General features: G+C 38.9%; 1 long non-coding RNA gene across 2 annotated transcripts in view; it reads left to right on the forward strand.

Moving 5' to 3' along the window:
* The window catches only part of LOC127491646 (uncharacterized), a 153,696-nt gene that overhangs the window by 109,519 nt on the left and 24,173 nt on the right, over positions 1-20,004 (forward strand). For both annotated transcript variants that reach the window (XR_016231718.1, XR_011387402.2), the window contains 2 exons: positions 16,921-17,002; positions 18,139-18,183. This is a non-coding gene — a long non-coding RNA (uncharacterized LOC127491646). The remainder of the gene's footprint in view (positions 1-16,920; positions 17,003-18,138; positions 18,184-20,004) is intronic.

The raw sequence follows: 20,004 nt of genomic DNA on the forward strand, positions 1-20,004 counted from the left end.
AGTACCTAGTTCAAGTCCTGGCTGCTTTGTTTCTGATCCACATTCCTACTAATGTATAACCCGGGAGGCAGCAAGTGATGCCTCAAGTACTTGTGTCCCTGCCACACAACTGAGAGACCTGAATTAAGTTCCTACCTATGGCCCAGCCCTTGCTATTGTGGGCATTTGGAGAGTGAACCAATGGACAGAAGATCTCTCTCCCTCTGTCTTGCCATCTTCCTCTCTCTCTCTCTTTCAAATAAAAATAAATAAATAAACAATAATTTGTAAAAATATACACTGAATTTTCAAACATATTTGACACATGCTGTTATAGGCACATTAATATTCATTCATGTTATTTAAAATATGAAAATAAGATAAGGACATAGTTTATATTTTATATCTGGAAGTATATAGTCTGAAATATATGAAATGTAGAAATTTCACATTATCTTGTACTATTGGGTGGTACTGATAAGAATGGAAAAGGATAGTTTGACAGTTTTGATTAAGTTTTAACTTGTGTAAGTTGTTTTGTGGAAGTAATTTTATTGTAATTGCTACTATAATACATGTACTTGAATGGATACAAGAAAAAATAGTATTGTAAGAATATAAATTATAGTTGTTACTCAGCAAAACACAATTAATATTCGAAAATGCTTCCTTCTAGTTTTTTCTAAGAAATACATATCTTAAAATAGCTAAAATATTAAGTAAAATATTTTGTATCTTATATTTTTCACTAAAACTTGTGGCCATCTATTTCCCACGAAAAAAAAACTACTTTCATGCACCATTTTCATAGTCTGTTCTATGGTGTACATTAACTTACGTAACTTTCCTCAATGTGAATATTTAGGTTTCCTTCTTTTTTTTTTTTTTTTTTTGACAGGCAGAGTTAGACAGTGAGAGAGAGACAGAGAGGAAGGTCTTCCTTCTGTTCGTTCACCCCGCAAATAGCCGGCGCTGTGCTGATCTGAAGTGAGGAGCCAGGTGCTTCGTCCTGGTCTCCCAGGCTGGTGCAGGGGCCCAAGCACTTGGGCCATCTTCCATTGCCCTCCTGGGCCACAGCAGAGAGCTGGACTGGAAGAGGAGCAACCGGGACTAGAACCCAGCGCTCATTGGGATGCCGGCACCGCAGGTGGAGGATTAGCCAAGTGAGCCACGGCACCAGCCCCTAGGTTTCCTTCTTAAAAATATTATAATTGTTATATTTTCCTGATAATGTTTTTAGTATGAATTCTTAGAAATAAATTATGGAGTCCACATTTTATCAGACTAAGGCTTGTAAAATTTATCTATGAAAATATTTTATTAATTTTTTTTCACACTAATGGTATTTGCCAGTGTTCATTTTACTTATCCCTGTACAACACTGCACAATTTCTTTTTACTGTTTGAAACCTGAAATCTAAAAATAGACATCTCATTATTGTTCTGATGTACATTTATTTACTAATATGGCAGGACAGAAAGATGCATTTGGGGGTGGGCATTTGGTCTATCAGTTGAGGGCCTTAATTACTTGAGCCATCAGTGCTGCCTCCCAGAGTCTACACTGGCAAGAAGCTAGAGCCAGGATGTGAAGCCAGTCATGTGTAACCAGTCATTCCAATGAGAGATGTGGGTGTCTTAAATCTAGGTTAAACACTCAATCCCCGTATTGTGCTTCTTACTGAACTTTAATGAAACTGGACTTTAATTTGAAAATAATAACTTTCAATAATTTTGTCATTGTGTACCAATACTTCATATGGGTCCTCCACATTCCAGGTGGAATACTTTTGTGGGCATGGTGACATCCTTCACTAATATTACTTACATTTTTTTTTATTTTTCTGTCATTATGAACAGTATATGATTTTCCGACATAATATTGATTAATTATTGAAAGCTGATTATTTTTTACCCACAACTTATGAGGCATTCATTTAAGTTCTGAGGGATTTTAATAAAGCAACTTTAAATTTAATACAGTTGCAATTATTTTTTCTGTAATAAATAAATTTTTATTGTTTTAACATTCATTTTTATTATACCAGTTTCAGATTTTATTAAAAAGGCTTAAACTTTTAAAAGATACGTTAATTAAATTGTTGACCTGCTCAAACAAATGTGAGTCCTGTTTGAAGTGTTTTTTTTTTTTATTTTTAAAGACTTATTTATTTTTATTTGAAAGTCAAGTTATACAGAGAGAAGAGAGGCAGAGAGAGAGAGAGAGATCTTCCATCCAATGGTTCACTCCCTAATTGGCCGCAGCAGCTGGAGCTGTACCGACCCGAAGCCAGCAGCCAGGAGCTTCTTCCGGGTCTCCCACGCGGGTGCAGGGGCCCAAGGACTTGGGCTGCCTTCTACTGCTATGCCAGGCCATAGCAGAGAGCTGGACTGGAAGAGGAGCAGCCAGGACTAGAACCGGCACCCATATGGGATGCCGGCACTTCAGGCCAGGGTGTTAACCCGCTGCGCCACAGCACCGGCCCCTTGAAGTAATTTTTTCTTGATTTTCTTTGGAATGTGTCAAGTACTTCAACCCTAACTGATCTGTTCATGGTGGCTTTAGCGTACAAAGAGGAGAAGAATGATTATACTTTGGCGGCAGTGTGTTGAAATTAATTGTGATCAAGTTGCTTAAATACTTTGTCCTGTTTTCCTCAAGTAGATGAGTGTTACTAAATGGAGTAACCTAAGCACGAATGGGAAAAGTTAAGCAAAGTGCCTGAGCCATATTACAGTCTCAATAGGTTTAAACCTTTTATTATATTGTGTTTCTGGAGTCTATTTGAAAGGCAGAGTGACAAAGGTATAAACAGAGAGACTAATTTTGTAGTTACCCATTTCTCTTGTATCATAATTAGTTCATAGAACCTCCCAAGTTTGGAAAAAATGTTTCTTCATTTCAAATTCCTCTCCAAATATTGTTCTTCATCAGAAGTACCTAAAAGAATAATCTGGAATTGTTGTCCCCCACTTCTTCATATCCCTTTCACCCCTTACCTGCTTAGTGGTGACTTTTGTAGCTTTGCCTATGATCTCATCCATTCAAATCTGATAGGTACTTCTTGTGATTTGACATTTGATATAGGCAAAGAATCCAGTATGTTGAGGATTCCTTTCTTTTTGAATTTGCTTACCTCTATGGTCATCCCATCTCAGTCTTCTTTCTTGGTGTTTGATACATAAATATTATAAATCTATGTGTCTACCCTGGGTTCTTTTTCCTTGCCAATACTCTTTTTTGAGCTCATTCAATCCTATTGCTGAGTATTATATCTATTTCCTGTGCCAAAGACAATTAACTGGATAGCTAAGAAGATCTGAACTTGTTTCCAGTACTGTAGTAGACTCAAAGATTCAGTGTCTCAGTTGGGTATTTTGCCTTTGATTTTTGAAGGAAGGAGTAGACATTTCAATTGGGATTGTTTTACAGTCAGTCAGCTGAATGGGGAATGTTTATTTCTGTGTCTAGAGAGTTTCAGGGAGGCCAATCACTCTAGTCTCAGCCAATCACTGAAATGATAGATTGGGGAGTTGGCTAGAGGTGAAAGGAGATGGATCCGTATTTGCCCTTTTCAATAGGTTCAAGCAGAAATAGAAAGATCCGTACTTGGGTTGGTCACACGGGAGTCATTTGCTGGTCTTTTGAACGTCATGAGAGAGACTAGGGAGCCTTTTCTAAGGCATATGAGGAAGAAGAGTTCTTTGAGATAAGTCAGTTCCTAGAACATAATTTCTTATGAAGTCCCATTTTCCAGGGCATAGGGGCTTAAGTGAAGTTCAACATTGTCAACTGATAACTCAAAGACATATCCCAGCTCATTTTCTCTCTTCATCTTTATTACCACTTCCTAGTTTATGGCATTTTTTTTTAGTAATAGCCGCATAATTGATATTACTTGTTTTATTTTTGATTCTTTAAGATATCTTCTCCACATTCTCAAAACAATTAGTTTTGTTTTTTTTCTAAGATAAAATTTCTGTCAAGAATCTCAAAAATTACTTTCCTCCTTAGCATAGAAGCTGAAATTGTGATAATATGTCCTTCTCCAAGTGAATGGGGACTTATATCCAACTGATTGTCTGACGGCAAAACAAGTGCCCTTCAGTGGGGAGGAATCAAACTAGAGACGGGATCCCTCTTTATAACTGAGGTCCCCAGAAGGAAAGAATTCAATTGTGGGAGGTGGTTCTGATGGGAGGCATCTTGCCAATCACATTCACATGTGTGTGAATACATGGCCTAAAGTGATGTCTGACACATAGACAATAAATATTTGCTTACTAAAGGAAATAGCCTTGATAGTTTATCATATATCTTGGTGTTTAAAATAATAGTCTCCTTAAAGGATGTGTCCCCAGTAATCTAATAGTTTCCCACTAGCCCCATTTCCTAGATTGCCATTTCTTCCCAACACCACCACATTGGAGACCCATCTTCTAACACACAGACCTTTGTGGGGTGAGGGTGATACACTTGAGTTATATCCAAACCATACTATATACCATATGATTTTTTTCCAAATTTCCTTTTGAATCTATACATGTTCATGATAGTGTTTTAAAGCATATTTCAGTAGAATGAATCACCATTTGTTATTAGCTATTTATTGAACACTAGGAAGAAAAATAAGTAGGATCTCCATCATTTCCTTTATTGAAATCTAGTTGGATATCATGCATGGGTGTGTGTAAGTGTAAGTGTTTAGGTTATTATATGACCATGCTTTGTAAGTTTTGTGCACATAAGAGAAAACACTTTTAGTTTTATCTTTGTTAAATATACAAAAGTGATTTATTTATTTATTTATTTATTTTTTTGGACAGGCAGAGTGGACAGTGAGAGAGAGAGAGACAGAGAGAAAGGTCTTCCTTTTGCTGTTGGTTCACCCTCCAATGGCCACCACGGCCGGCGCACCGCGCTGATTCTAAGGCAGGAGCCAGGTGCTTCTCCTGGTCTCCCATGGGGTGCAGGGCCCAAGAACCTGGGCCATCCTCCACTGCACTCCCGGGCCATAGCAGAGAGCTGTCCTGGAAGAGGGGCAACCGGGACAGAATCCAGCGCCCCAACGGGGACTAGAACCCTGTGTGCTGGCACCGCAGGTGGAGGATTAGCCTAGTGAGCCGTGGCGCCGGCCCAAAGTGATTTATTTTTCATTATATTGGCTATGTCTTCTGAGAATTAATTCATTTTTAAATGTGTCCAATTTAACATACATTACAAGTTGTATTTTTAATTTTTCCACTGCATTTTTGTGACTTTTTTATTTATATTATCTTGGGGGGAAGAGGATTTTGGCTCGTTAACATTGTTTTGGCCCATAGTCCTTCATGGTCTTATGCATTTCTCTTCTATTGTGCCATTAAACGTAGAAGTTCAGAATAGAGGATTTTTAAAAGCCATCAGATGCTCCCGAAAACACACAGCAGCAAGAGCTTTTTCCTCCTTTTTTGCTGCTATAGACCAAGAAACAGGAGTTGAACACTTGCAACCTAGGAAGCCAAAGCGTGGAGGAGTGGAACCCAGGGAGCAGAGCAGGTAGCCCTTGTGTTCAGAGTTCTAAAAATATTTCTGTCAGGAGCATGCAATATGTGAGAAGTTGGGGACACAGCTCCTGGGGAGAAGAACAGAGCTGTGGCAAGGCATTGTGGGGATTGGGAATCACTACTACAGCTCTTGCCTCAGGCCTAGTGTAAGTAAGGTCATCCATCTGGATTCCTCCCTACTCACAGAGAAAGAGAAGGAACAGGGCAAGAGCAGTGTCCAGGAGCAAAGATTTGAATGTAGCATCCAACTCTAGAGACAAACTTTGGGAGAATACAAATTAGAGCAAAAGTAGGTGGGCCATAAAACAGGAGTTTTCATTTTAAAACAACTCAAGAGATACACTATTAATAATAAATAGAATCAAAAGCCAGGGAATAATACAAGAGGGAGGTGGCTCAAAGTTGTGTCCTGCACTTACTCTGCTCTTATAAATCAATGCAGTAGGCTAAGATAATGTGTGAGGGTGAGAACCAGGTTCCTTGACATGAAAAGAATTACTTCTGGGTCTTGTAGAGTGCCTGTGCACTCATACATCAGCTGAGTAGGCATGTAGGCAGCAATTGTTAAATGTTCTGACTTGACTTTGAGAATAGCTACTTTTCAGATTGGATCCCTATCCTGCCCTGTGGCTGTTGTTCTCCAATCCACTAGAACATCTTATAATGATCTATATTTTGTCTTCAGGGACGCAAATGCACAGCCCAGCTTTTCAGTTTTCTTTTTTATCTCCTCCATTGCAACCTGTCGGAATTATCGCTCTCCCCCTGAGTCAAACAGGTTGTGCTGCCTTCCAGGAAACTGTCCTTGATGTTACCGCCAGCAGTGAAAGGCAAGGTGGAAACCATGTTCATGTTAGTCACCTCTCAAAGTTTTGACTCCACATTCTGCCTGATTCTGTTGACTGTGTATATCCTCTGGTAGCTGTTTTTGTAATTTGTCCAAGCTGTCAACTGAAGGGTCGCTCTGCAAGGCCTTACATATTTATAGTGGAAACAGAACTGGGTCCTGTCATGAAATCCAGAAACTGAACCAATCACCAGTTTGCTGAGATTGCTGGCTGAGATTTACATAAATCAGAGCTCTAGGTACATTTGATAGCACAATTGTTCATCTTTCTTTCAAGCGTGGGGGAGCAGGGTATTGAAAGGCCCTCTGACACAGTACCTGCTGTCGTGCCTTGAGCATAGCTACTTCCTTCTGTTTCCTAAGGAAAACTTTTATTCTCTATCATAAGAGGAATGGGCTTACCAGATACCTCTACTAGCTTCTGATTTTCGCCCAGCAGAACCATAATTTAAGCTGACATTGTGGTTTGTATTTATGTATGGGGATATTTATGTCTTTTGAGCCTTATTGTGTATGTCTAGCTTAAACATTTTGTGTTTTGTTTGCCATGTCTGTGTACTTGGAGCAAAGGGGGCTACTAAAATTCTAGATGCAGAAAGTCAAGAAATACCAAACTACTTACTAACATCATGGACTCCCATATAGAGTCTAATATTGCGCTACAGAAAACAAAACATTTTGGCTTAGCACTTGAGGTGCTACTTGAGAGTCCAACATGCTGCATTAGAGTGCAGCCTTAGGCCCAGGCTCTACTGATTCCAGATTTCTGCTAATGCATACACTGGGAGTCATGAGTGATGGCTCAAGTACTTGAGTCTCTGCCACTTATATGGGGGACCCAGATTGAGTTCCCGGCCCCTAGCTTTAGTTTGGCCTTTTCCTGGCTATTTTGGATACTTGGGGAATAAGTCAGCAGATGGGAGATTTCTGTCTGTCTTTCTGTCTCTTTCTCTGCTGAAATAACTGAAATGAAATTTTAAAAATTAAAAGAATCAAGCATGTTTATTAAAGTATCATTAAAAGACTTTTGCATGATTTCATATTTACCAAAAACTAGAAAGAAATCATTCTAATTAGAAATGGTTCCTATTTTTCAATACATTTAGTGACCTATACTTACGCATTGCAAATTCCATAAAAGCCATTCAAATGAGATCCAATTTACATAGCTTTTGTTCTCAGACAACTTTTTTTTTTTTTTTTGACAGATAGAGTTAGACAGTGAGAGAGAGAGAAAGAGAGAAAGGTTTTCCTTCCGTTGGTTCACCCCCCAAATGGCTGCTACAGCCGGCGCTGCGCAGATCCGAAGCCAGGAGCCAGGTGCCTCCTCCTGGTCTCCCATGCGGGTGCAGGGGCCATCCTCCACTGCCCTCCCGGGCCACAGCAGAGAGCTGGAGTGGAAGAGGAGCAACCGGGACTAGAACCTGATGCCGGCACCGCGGGTGGAGGATCAACCTAGTGAGCCCACAGCGCCGGCCTCTCTTCCCAGATGTGAAATATACCATTATTCCTATGCATTTTGAGATTTTAGTCCATGGGACACCAAACAAACAAAAAACCCAAAAAACAACAATACTTTATTTTAAACAGTTAGGGCATAGCCAGAAGACCTAATCTGTTATCCCCAAAGGAAATTAATACCTGTGAATCATCAATCTAGCATGTCTTTAATCATCTCTGAAATCCGCTGTTTCATCTGGATGTCTGACCTTTCTCACATAATAAAACTTACTCGATTCAGGCATTGTAACTGATTCTCTTTTTTCCCCTTTTGCTCTTTCTCCCTGTATCTCCTCTCCTGTTTTGAACATTGTGCATTCTAGGTTGAACAAATTCTGCAGGTTATGGAATCCCTTGCCAAGACCTCTCTCCTTTCATTCCTGTTTTTCCCTTAGTTCTCTGATTCTTCATCTTCTAGCAATGTGGTAAAAGGATGACATTCATTCTGTTGTCTTCAACACATTGAATAGGATAACACAGGGCTGAATTTTTAGTGCTGATCATTACCACTTAGCACAGTACCTGGTAGATGGTAAGCTCCCACTAACAGTCCAAAAAAACTTTTATTTATTTATTTATTTATTTGAAAGTCAGAGTTACAGAGATAGCAGGAGAGTGGCAAGGACCCGAATACTTGGGCTACCTTTCACTGCTTTTCTCCTGTTATTAACAGGGAGTTGGATCAGAAGTGGAGCAGCCAGGACACTAATTGGCACCCATGTGGGATGCCATTCTTGCATGGGGCAGCTTTACCCACTATGCCACAATGCTTGCCCCCACTAATATTTCTTAAATATTAACTTTTGAAATTATTTTCTAAATGGCCAGTTCACATGTATCCCTTCCAAGTCCTTGTTTCCTGAGGTTAGAGCTGTGGATCCATTGCTTCCTCATGCTGATCATACTTAGCATAATTGTTTACTTATTTGTTTTTTCCCCTATCAAGCTTCTGGGAGCCCAGCTTCTGGTACAGAAGCTTGCAGATAGTAGCTGCTCAGCAAATAAAATTAAACTGATCTTTTGAATTACTTATGCATGTTTTGAAGTCAATCAGATTCAAAAATTGAATGTGAGATTATGAACATGACAGCCGGTGACAATGTTATGCTATAAACGTTCAGAAGATTAAAATTTCTTTGAACGCAATAACCATAGCTTTCAAAATTATTTTCATGATATCTGAGAGGTGCTAGTTAGAACAAAAGTTGTCATGGAATTAAGTTCAACAAATTGGTAATAGTAAAGGATTGATATAATATGAGTGAAGATAGAACAAGTTAGTTTTCAATTTTTTATTTTTTTATTTTCAAATCTCAATTGGAGTAAATCTATTAGTTATTATTTTTTAAAGATTTATTTATTCATTTATTTTTATGACAACGTGATAGAGAGAGGAGGAGAGAGAAAAAGAAAGAGAGAGAGAGAAAGAGAGAGGGAGAGAGACCTTCCATTCACTGATTCACTCCCTTATTGCCCACAATAGCTAGTCTTGGGCCACACTGAAGCTAAGAGCCGCGAAATCTATCCAAGACTCCCACTGTGGCAATAACTCAAGTACTTGGCCCATTATATGCTGCCTTTCAGGCACATTAGCAGGAAGCTAGATAGGAGAACACAGAGTGGAGCTGGCATTGTAGTGCACAAGCCACTTGCAACTCAGGCATCCCCATATTGGAGTGTTGGTTTAGTTTCTGGCTGCTCTGCTTTTTCTCCAGCTCCCTGCTTATGTGCTTGGGAAAACAGTGGAAGATGATCCAAGTGTTTGGACCCCTGCCACTCACATGTGAGACCCAGATGGAATTCTGGCTTTGGCCTGGTCCAGCCCTAACTATTGCAGCCATTTGAAGGGTGAACCAATGAATGAAAAATCCCTCTCTCTCTCTCTCTCTCTCTCTCTCTCATCTCCCCCCGCCACTGCCATAATTCTGACTTTCAAATAAAAAAGTAAATTTAATTAAAAAAATACAAAAGCAGGACTCGATCTAGGGACTCTGATATGGGATGTGGGCATTCTAAGCACTGGCTTAACCTGCTACACCACACCACCTGCCCCAATCTGTTTATTTCATTGAATATCATCTCTCTTCTATTTGGCCTTGATATTTCCAGATTTTTTTTACCTTTATGTAATTTCTCAGTCTCAGTTTCATTTCTTATTGCTACTTACTTTCTTCTCTATTAAAGTCTTGCTCAGAAAATTCTGTTTCAATGAAGCTTCTCTTTCTCTTCTATAAATTTTGCTAGCCTTTACAATTTGCACAGTGGTATTTGTTATTAAAGCACTTAAGAGCCACATTTTCTGGTTAGAATCCCAACTCCATCACTTACCAGCTCTGTCACTTTGGTCAAGTTCCTTGCCTTTTCTGTAATTCAGTTTTCTGTTCTATAAAATGATGATAACAGTTCTAGCCTCATTCACTGTTATTTTGTTATGAGAAATAAATCGGTTAATATATGTAAATTACTTGGGACAGTGCTGTGGTAGCAAAACAGGCCCATCCATTTACAGTCATGCTACTATTATTATAAAACAGTAACTTCAACTTCTGAAAAGATATTTATTATTGCAGGCCTGCAAGGAGATGGGACAAATAGCATCAAAACCAGAATCAATCTCCCTGTTCAGAAATCATTTTGGGAATTTATGGAGTTATGATCAGTGGAGCTTAACTAGGCAAAACTAAAGGATAGGTGCAGAAGAGGGAGGAAAGGAGAGTCCTTTGAGTAAATACAAACAATTCATTTCTTTGTATATATCACAGGTGGTGGCTGAAACATCATCAGAGGTTTGTTAATCTTTTAACATTATAATGAACCATAGGGGAACTCTCCGATCAGATTGACTTGATCTCAGGCGCCACTTAAAAGATTGACTGCAGCCCATTCTTTCCATGCTTATCAGGCACCCTAACAAGACAGCTCAGCAGATTTTTAGCAATAACAAGTTACCATGCAACAAGCTGTTAAATCACCATTGTGGACTGTTAGCATGTTAGGCAGCAAAGGGAAGCTTGCTGTTAATCAGGGGGGATGGGAAATCTTTGTTGTCAATGATTTATTTTAGTTCCTGACACATACTAAGTGCTGTGTGCTAATGTTAGTGTTAAAAATTTCAGGCATGGAAAGCCAAGACACTCTGGGGAAAAAAAAAAAAAAAAAAAAAAAAAAAAAAAGCCTAAATGAAAGAGTTCCGTGAGTGAGAACGGGTCATCAAAGGAGGTACCTTTCTCTGAAGGGAGGAAAGAACTTCCACTTTGACCATGGCCTTGTCTAAAAATTATCAGAGTCAGTGAACTCAGGGGGCTTCCATAGCCTTGGCAGCTCATGTCAAGAGCCTAGGGTGATTACTGATGCCATAAACAAGAGTGTCAATTTGTTAAGTCAACAACAGGAGTCACTGTGCACTTACTCCTCATGTAGGATCTTTGTCCTTAGTGTGCTGTACATTGAGATTTAATGCTCTAACTAGTACTCAAACAGTATTTTTCACTTTATGTTTCTGTATGGGAGCAAACTGGTGAAATCTTTACTTAATGTATGCTAAACTGATCTTATGTATATAAAGAGAATTGAAAATGAATCTTGATGTGAATGGAAGGGGAGAGGGAGTGGGAAAGGGGAGGGTAGCGGGTGGGAGGGACGTTATGGGGGGGAAGCCATTGTAATCCATAAGCTGTACCTTGGAAATTTACACTCATTAAATAAAAGTTAAAAAAAATAAATAAATCAAATGCCAAAAAAATGGCTCATATGTTTTCACTACTTATTACATTTCAAAACTCTTAGATCTTTTTTAACTATTTACCTTATCTTAAAGTGTGGGTGACAAAGCCATCTTCATTCTTGATTCTAAGTCATAATAACCAGAGTAGTGAAAAATGGTGTAGTCACAAAGGCCAGAGCCAGACTGCACAGGTCCAAATGACATCTGTTACTTCTAAGCTGTGTCACTATGGGAAAACTACTTAAAAACACTAAACCTCTCTGGGGGCTGTCATTGTGGCATGATAGATCAACCTGCCACTTGCTTTGCCTTTACCCCAAGTCTAGGTGCCAGTGTGAGTCTCTGTTAATCTACTTCTATCTGGTTTCCTGCTTAATGTGCTTGAGAAGGCAGGAGATGAAGGCCCAAGCGCTTGTATCCCTGTGACCCAAGTGGAATAATCACCAGTAGATGGAGAATCTCTCCTTCTCCCCCCATTCTCTTAAATTCTGCTTTTCAAATAAGTAAATCTGTAAATAAATTAAAAAAAACCTGAATCTCTCTTTACCTCAGTTTTCTTGCCCTTTGAATTGTGTATAGCACCCATGAAATAGAGTTATACAGAGAAAAAAGAGAGTTAATTAATATGTGTAAAGTGGCTAGGAAGGTGACCGGTGCAAAATAAGTACTCAGAAAATCTTTGCTATTTTTTACTATTAAGTCAGCCAGTCAAATACATCACCACATTTTTAGTAAGAGGGTACTTCAAAAAAAGTAAAATGAAAAGTTTCTTTTTTAAAAAGTATTATTTATTTGAAAGGCAAAATTAGAGGCAGAGTTAGAGAGAGAGAATGAGAGAGAGAGAGAGAGGTCTTTCATCCACTGGTTCACTCTCCAAATGGCCACAACGGTCGGAGCTGAGCCGATGGGAAGCCGGGAGCCAGGAGCTTCTTCCAGGTTTCCCAGGCAGGTACAGGGGCCCAAGGACTTGGGCCATATTCTTTCCCAGGCCATAGCAGAGAGCTGGATTAGAGGTGGAGCAGCCGGGACTCAAACCAGCACCCATATGGGATGCCAGCACTGCAGGCAGTGGCTTTACCCACAGCCCCAGCACCAAAAAGTTTCTTTTAATGCAAAAATACTTGAAATCTAATATTCTTGTGTCACTGTATCATTTGTTGATTGTGTTGGACTTTATAAGTGCCATAAAACTAAAGAGAAGCTTAAGTAAATTTAGGATGTATTTTATTTCTGTGCAAGAAGATGCCAAGGAGTGGGCAGCTATTGGCCTTGACTTACCATCCAAAGGATTTTCGGATCTTGTGATGTTCTGAGTCTTTTCCTCATGGTTGCAATGTCAATGCTTCGGCATCTCCAGTCTCTGCGACTACATTCTTGCATGGAAGAAAAAGTAATAGATGAGTAAAAGAGGAAGACTGAATCAAGAAACAAACCCTTTATTGAAATTCTAGAGATTTTTGTACAATTTTGTGTCAGATGGGCTTTGCTTTGATGCAAGGCAGTGCAGAAAGATTAGACTTTAGCTTTAAAAGGGAGTAAATAAGGAGAAGTAAGGCTAGAATGAATGTTGATTGTGTCTACTTATCAGATAAGTAGATAAGTCTCAGAAAGACTTTTCTCTCAATGGAGTTAATGGATGCAAATTTCATCTTTTATTTTATGAAAGGAAGTGTACAGAAATGGAAATAGTCATTGTTTTTCCCAAAATACCTAATTCCCAGAACACTATACATCTTATCCTTAAAAGAAAAGAGATGATTCAAAACATTTGATAGTTGATTTTTATTTACAAAGTTAAATAATTTTATTTTCATCAGAACATAGTAATAGTTTAAATTCATTTTTTTGAAAAGCTAAATTCTTTCATAGTCCCATTGATTATTTTCTCCATAAATATGCATTTTGAAATAATAGAAAAACAATAATAGACAAGCTCATTCCTTCCTTCATACAATACAGTGAAACCCTGTTTTAATACAATAAATGTGTTCCAGAAAATTCAGTTTCATAAATGCCGAGTAGTATTATTGCAAATTTAATAAAATGATCAGGAGTGATCACTGTCAATCAAATCTACCAAGATATTTATCCTAATGATAATTTGGCATACGAGTATACCCTGGTTCAAGTAACTGTGGAATTCCAGTTCATAGAGTGATTTGTTATTTTGTGGTGATTGAGTACCCCTCATTTTGACTTGTCCAGGGAGAGCAGATTGGGAGGAAGTGGGATAGCGAAGAGGCATCGTTCATGAAATAGGCTTGCCTGTTAAGAAAATGGCATAGTTTTATCCATGGCACGATCTACACCCTGATTTACATCCTAGGCCCTAGCGCCTGCCGCCATTGCTGGAAGCCAGGTGGCCACAAGGCCCAACCTTTGTTATCAAGCTCCACCCCCATCCTAATGGGATTTGCTGCTCCTACTTCCCTGCCCACCCCCTGGCAAAGTTTTAAAAGGACCTGTTCCTGAACACTCTTGGCTCTTCTCTCCTGCTCTCTGCTCTCTCCTGCTCGCTCTCTCTTCTCTCCTCGCTAGCTCCTCTCCTCTCTGTCTCTCTCTCTTATACTCTCGTTCTCTCCCTTTTTCCCTGCATCGCCCCACCCCTCCGATCTGTTGGGTTTTCCCCAATAAAACCTCTCCCTTACTCCGGTGTTTGGTGTGTTTTGTGATGGCATAACATTGCCTGTTGATTCTCTGGGGGTAGTCTTACTCAACATACTTGCTTCCATTTCCATCCCTCTCTTCATAGTATAGAAAAGCAAATATCACTTGATTTCACTCATAGGTGGAGTCTCAAAACTGTATTTTCTCATAAAAGTAAAAAGTGTAGTTGTGGTCATCAGAAGCTGAGGTGGGAAGGGAGGGGTAATGATGGAGAAAATTTAGTGAATGGGTACTTAGTGATAGATAGGATTAAGAAATTCTGGAGTTCTATTGCACTACAGGTGACTATAGATAATGTTAATCTACTATATTTTTTCTCTATTAAAAAAGAAAGCTAGAATATAGGATTTTAGATGCTTTCACCAAAAGAAATGTTAAGTGTACAAGGAGACAGATTGGACATTACACAGTATGTAAATGTAACAAAACATCACATAATGCTCATAAATATGCACTTGGTTAATGTTAAAAATCCCTTTTAGGAAGAACTTCACCTTGTCGGGAAACAAGGGATAGGTAAGTTTACTTACAAAGGGTTTTACCATAAATTATTATTTAGTGCCAGTTTACATGGCAGACACTGTTTGGAACTAGACACTGTTGGTTGGGCCGGTACCGCAGCTCACTAGGCTAATCCTCCACCTTGCAGCGCCGGCACACCGGGTTCTAGTCCCGGTCGGGGTGCCGGATTCTGTCCCGGTTACCCCTCTTCCAGGCCAGCTCTCTGCTGTGGCCCGGGAAGGCAGTGGAGGATGGCCCAAGTACTTGAGCCCTGCACCCCATGGGAGACCAGGAGAAGCACCTGGCTCCTGCCATCGGATCAGCGCGGTGCGCCGGCCCCAGCACGCCGGCCGCAGCAGCCATTAAAGGGTGAACCAATGGCAAAAGGAAGACCTTTCTCTCTGTCTCTCTCTCTCTCACTGTCCATCTGCCTGTCAAAAAAAAAAAAAAATAGACACTGTTGGTAAATAGATATGATTACTCATTTGGGTAAATGTCATGATAAAGAAGCTCACAAAAGAAAAAAAAATAATGCCGGCAGGTGATTGGAACAGGACTCAGTGAGGAAGTGACATTGAAGATAAGGAACCATGAGATGATACATCAGACTCCTTGAAGCAAACATGCCACAATTAAAGAAGTTGAATGCTAAAAGCTTGTGGGTGAAGACACAATTTAAGAAGAGTGGGAAAACCATGTGTAAAGAAAAACTTTAGACAAAGCAAATCCAGGAGTTTATTGTCTCAATGAATGACTGAGGGAACTGGCAGCACTCAGAATAAGAAGTTCAGGAGCTCAGGTGAAGCAAACTCGGTGAGACTTCTCTTGGAAGGTAGACAGAGAAACAGTGTCTCATTTGCTTTTACTGGAATGATCCTGGATAGAGGTGGGTGGGCTTTGATTGGTGAAGGCTCAACTTTCTTTGTACTATTCATTAGCTCTAGTGTGCTAATGTAGGAACCTAAAACTCTACAACTGGCTCAGTAAAAGGATCTCACTATTAGGACTGAAAAAAAAAAAAAAAAAACCAATAGAGGGATAGTGAAACACTATACAGCTAGAGTGCTTTTTTTTGCATTTGTTTGTTGGTGGAGGGATGGCTTTCTATCTCTTGAAGGGTCAAAGAAAATCCTGGAATCAGGATTGAGAGGGACCTCCTTAAAACGTTTTTATATTTTGTAGATGGCAACTAAGTCTTGGGAATATTGCTGTACAATGTGTTCATGTGATCATATAGTTTTATAAACTTGAAAAACTAAAATGTTTTCAATGCAATCATTTCTCACTCTGATTTTCTTATTACATGTATTTTATGTCAGATAACAGTTGGCATTTTACAGACCCAATCATATTGAATGAGATTTGAAATATTTGGGCTTATTGGGCTATCAAGTTTATGCTCATATTTTTACTCATTCATGTGTTTTGATAATCAGGAGAAATTCTACTGCCTACTTGCTGCCTCGCTCTGGCTTAGCAACACAGATTGAAGTCTGGAGGTCTGAATATTATATAGTTATATCCTATTGTGGAAGTATGGGAGTAATGGAAAAGGAAGTAACAGGGTTTAAAATGTACAAAACCAGATGCCGATCTGTGGAAAAAGATTTCAAAATTCAGACTTGTCAAAATTTGAAGCAGAAAAATAAGTATCTTTGACACCTTCTCAAAATGAAAATTCCTTCAAGAAATATTTAAAAATGTAGAAGGTAAAGTTTTAAAAAATCACACCAGTTTTCTTTTATTTTGGAAATTTCACAAAATATAATTTACCACTGTTGGTATGTTTGCAGAGCACCAAACTTTCAGAAATTAAACAAGTATATCTATGTAAATTGCAAGTATTTTACGAATTCCAACTATCAATAATTTTTTAGCAACAAAGACAGAAGAAATGATCTTTATCTTCTCTTAAAAAAATAGGGTAGCATGAAATCATTGTCTCATGAAGAGCTGATCAGAGTATGCAGCCACACACAATACACTAGAGATATGTCAGGGGGTTAATTAATATATTTTTTCTCTTAGACTCTGTAATGTTCATGCTGTTGGTCACATTTCAGTTAATTCTTTTGTTTGTACATTTCCTACCTGGTATAGAATTTTACTTTTTGCGTCAAATGTTGAGTCCATTATTTTGTGTTCTTTTTCTTAGAGATTTTTTACAAACCTGGATCTACCTTTGAACTTAGCTTCTGCAATGAAGTTGGATATGAAGAATGCATAACAGGCTTCCAGTGAGTTATCTCATTTGTGCTTCACAAACTGGTAGCATGACTGCAACCGCTTCTGGGAAGAGACAGCTAACTTTATTATTAGAAAATGCCAACAGTCTGCCATGATCAATTAGACTCATTAATTCTCAGGAAATGAGAAGCCTATGTGTGAGAGAGAACAGATCACTTCTAATGACTGTCTTGAAAACAGAGCTCAATGATATCATGGAAGTAAATTAGATAACAATTTATTCTAATCTTCTCTTTGATTAAATACACTACATATAAACATACACCAAAGGTGACATTTGCAGAAAACATTTTATTTAACAAATCATTTCCAACTCAGAAGCATATTCATTGCTTCTGTTCAATTTTGGGAAGACTTCTAAATTGTTTGTAATTATCACTCTTAAGATATCTTTAACTATCTATTATCATTATGCAATTTAATAAAATGCATTGATTATTAGTAAAACAAAACAGATTAATTTTATTTCCTATCTGTGTTAATTCTAGATAAATCCTGTTGCCTCTAAATTATGCATTTGGAAAAATATATATAAAAAATCTTGAAATTATGCTAAATATGTCCTTCAGGCTTCAGGCACGTTTCAAGTAATGTATGTGTAAGTGTGAAGCTTAAACAATATATCATTGTTATTTATCATCTAAACTTCTGTAGATATTTGGTAAATAGGTAGCTTTCCTCAAGGCAGTCAGAAATTCCTCACACATAGAAATGGTCACCTTACACGCTTAAGTCCTTCATTGCCTTCTCACTGGTTCTAAAATCCGAAGCCCTGGAGCTATCTGCAGTCCTGACTCATTTCTCAGGTCTGATTGCCCTGTTGAATAGGCCCCAGTGTGTTGAACTCTCAGCTCTGTGACTAGATCCTTCTTTCTCTTGCTTACAGGCTCCCACATATGTATGAACAACACTGTGCCATTTCTTCCAAAGAGTTTATTTCCTGACTGATAAACAGACATTGGTTACTTCTACTAAGAATGTCTACGAAAAAAAAAAAAAGTTTAAATCTTTCTTTTCTCTACTAAACTCCATCATACTTACATTCCTAGTGGACAATGACTGGCACGTAGTACACACATTGAAAAATTTATGTAGTTCTTCCACTCCCCCCCTTTTTTTTTTGCAGGTGGGGTTAGTTTCTCATTTCAATTGCTGTGATAATTGAACAAAGGTAAGTTATTCTATATCTGACTGCTGAACTTATTTCCTGACAGTGGCCATGAATGTAACTGAATTTACATCATTGGTTCTGCTTGAATGGCTTGGTGCAAGCAGAGCAACCCATAGGGGCAGACACAGGACCAAGGGATTGTGTACACAGTAGGCAGTCCAGGCAGGCTGGAGAGTAAGAGGCCTCTGGCTGGAAGCCAGAATTCAAAGATAGGTTAAGGACTTGCAGAACTGTGAACTTGAGTTGCTTTGAGTTTTATATTTTAATGGTAATTTCTAGTGGGGAAAAAATGTAAATGACATTTTCAAAACTGCTGTTGAGCAGATAATCCTTTTAAGAGTGTGGGTCTGCATGAAGAAAGACCCTTGGGTAGAAATCTTTGGGAGAATGTTGACAGAGTTATGGGCAGAGGGACAGGGTGAAGACGGAAGTAAAGTAGAGGAGGGCAGAGGATAGTAGTGTGGAGGAGGGGAGGAGAAGGGAAGGTAGGAGAGAAGGGTGAGGACAGAAGATAAGAAAAGAGAACAAGTGAGGAGAATGAGGAGCAAGACTTTTTACAGAACCAAAGGAGAAAAGGCATTGCCATTAACTGGATTAGGAAATGAAGGAGAAAGAGATTATCCTGGTTCCACATAATATCATGCAATGTGCTGCATAATTTCAGCCCCTACTCTTTGCTTATGAGTTGCCATTTGAAATTTTCAGTTAGCCTGAGGAAATGACTCTTCACTAACAATGAACTGTGCTGCATTTTTGCTCTGTTTTGTTTCCAGACACTGAAATGAATAAACACATTACACAATGTGTACCTCATAATTATGTACAGTTTTAATGTCTTAATTTTTAATAAGAAAATTTTAATAATCTTCTAAAAGAGTTAAAGAAATAATTTGTATATACAGCTCTGGATTGGAATCTTGGCTTATCAATTTAATTACTAAGTCACTTTAGGCAGCTTATTTTATTTCTCTAACTTTATTTCATCATCTGTAAAAAGGGAATGAAATACATAACACTTAAAAAAATTGATTTGCTCAGAGCTATTATAAATACTGCACTAATTTTGGAAAATCTAATACATTGACCTATACATGTGAGAATTCTAATTTTTTTTAAGATTTGATTTATTTATTTGAGAGTTAGAGTTACAGACAGTGAGAGGGAGAGACAGAGAGAAAGGTCTTCCTTCCGCTGATTCACTCCCCAGTTGGCTGCAATGGCCAGAGCTGTGCCTATCTGAAGGCAGGAGCCAGGAGCTTCTTCCAAGATTACCACATGGATGCAGGGGTCCAAGCACTTGGGCCATCTTTTACTGCTTTCCCAGGCAATAGCAGAGAGCTGGATTGGAAGTAGAGCAACCAGGTATTGAACTGGCACCCATATGGAATGCCAGCACTGCAGGCCAGGGCTTTAACTCACTGTGCCATAGTGCCAGCCCTGAAGATTCTAATTTTTTAAAGATTTATGTATTTATTTATAAGAAAGAGTTATGGTGAGAAAGAGATTGATTTTCTTTTTTATTTTTAAAGCCTTATTTATTTATTTGAAAGTCAGAGTTATGCAGAGAGAGGAGATGCAGAGAGAGAGAAGAGAGAGAGAGCGGTCTTCCATCTGATGGTTCACCCCCCAGTTGGTTGCAACGGCCGGAGCTGCGCCAATCCCAAGCCAGGAGCCAGGAGCTTCTTCCAGGTCTCCCACATGGGTGCAGGGTCCCAAGGACTTGGGCCATCCTCCATTGCTTTCCCAGGCCATAGCAGAGAGCTGGATTGGAAGTGGAGCTGCTAGGTCTTCAACCGGTGTCCATATGGGATGCTGGTGCTT

This window comes from Oryctolagus cuniculus, chromosome 3 (genome assembly GCF_051225735.1).
Source record: "Oryctolagus cuniculus isolate XC-2025 breed Fujian yellow rabbit chromosome 3, ASM5122573v1, whole genome shotgun sequence".
NCBI classification, from domain to species: Eukaryota; Metazoa; Chordata; class Mammalia; order Lagomorpha; family Leporidae; genus Oryctolagus; species Oryctolagus cuniculus.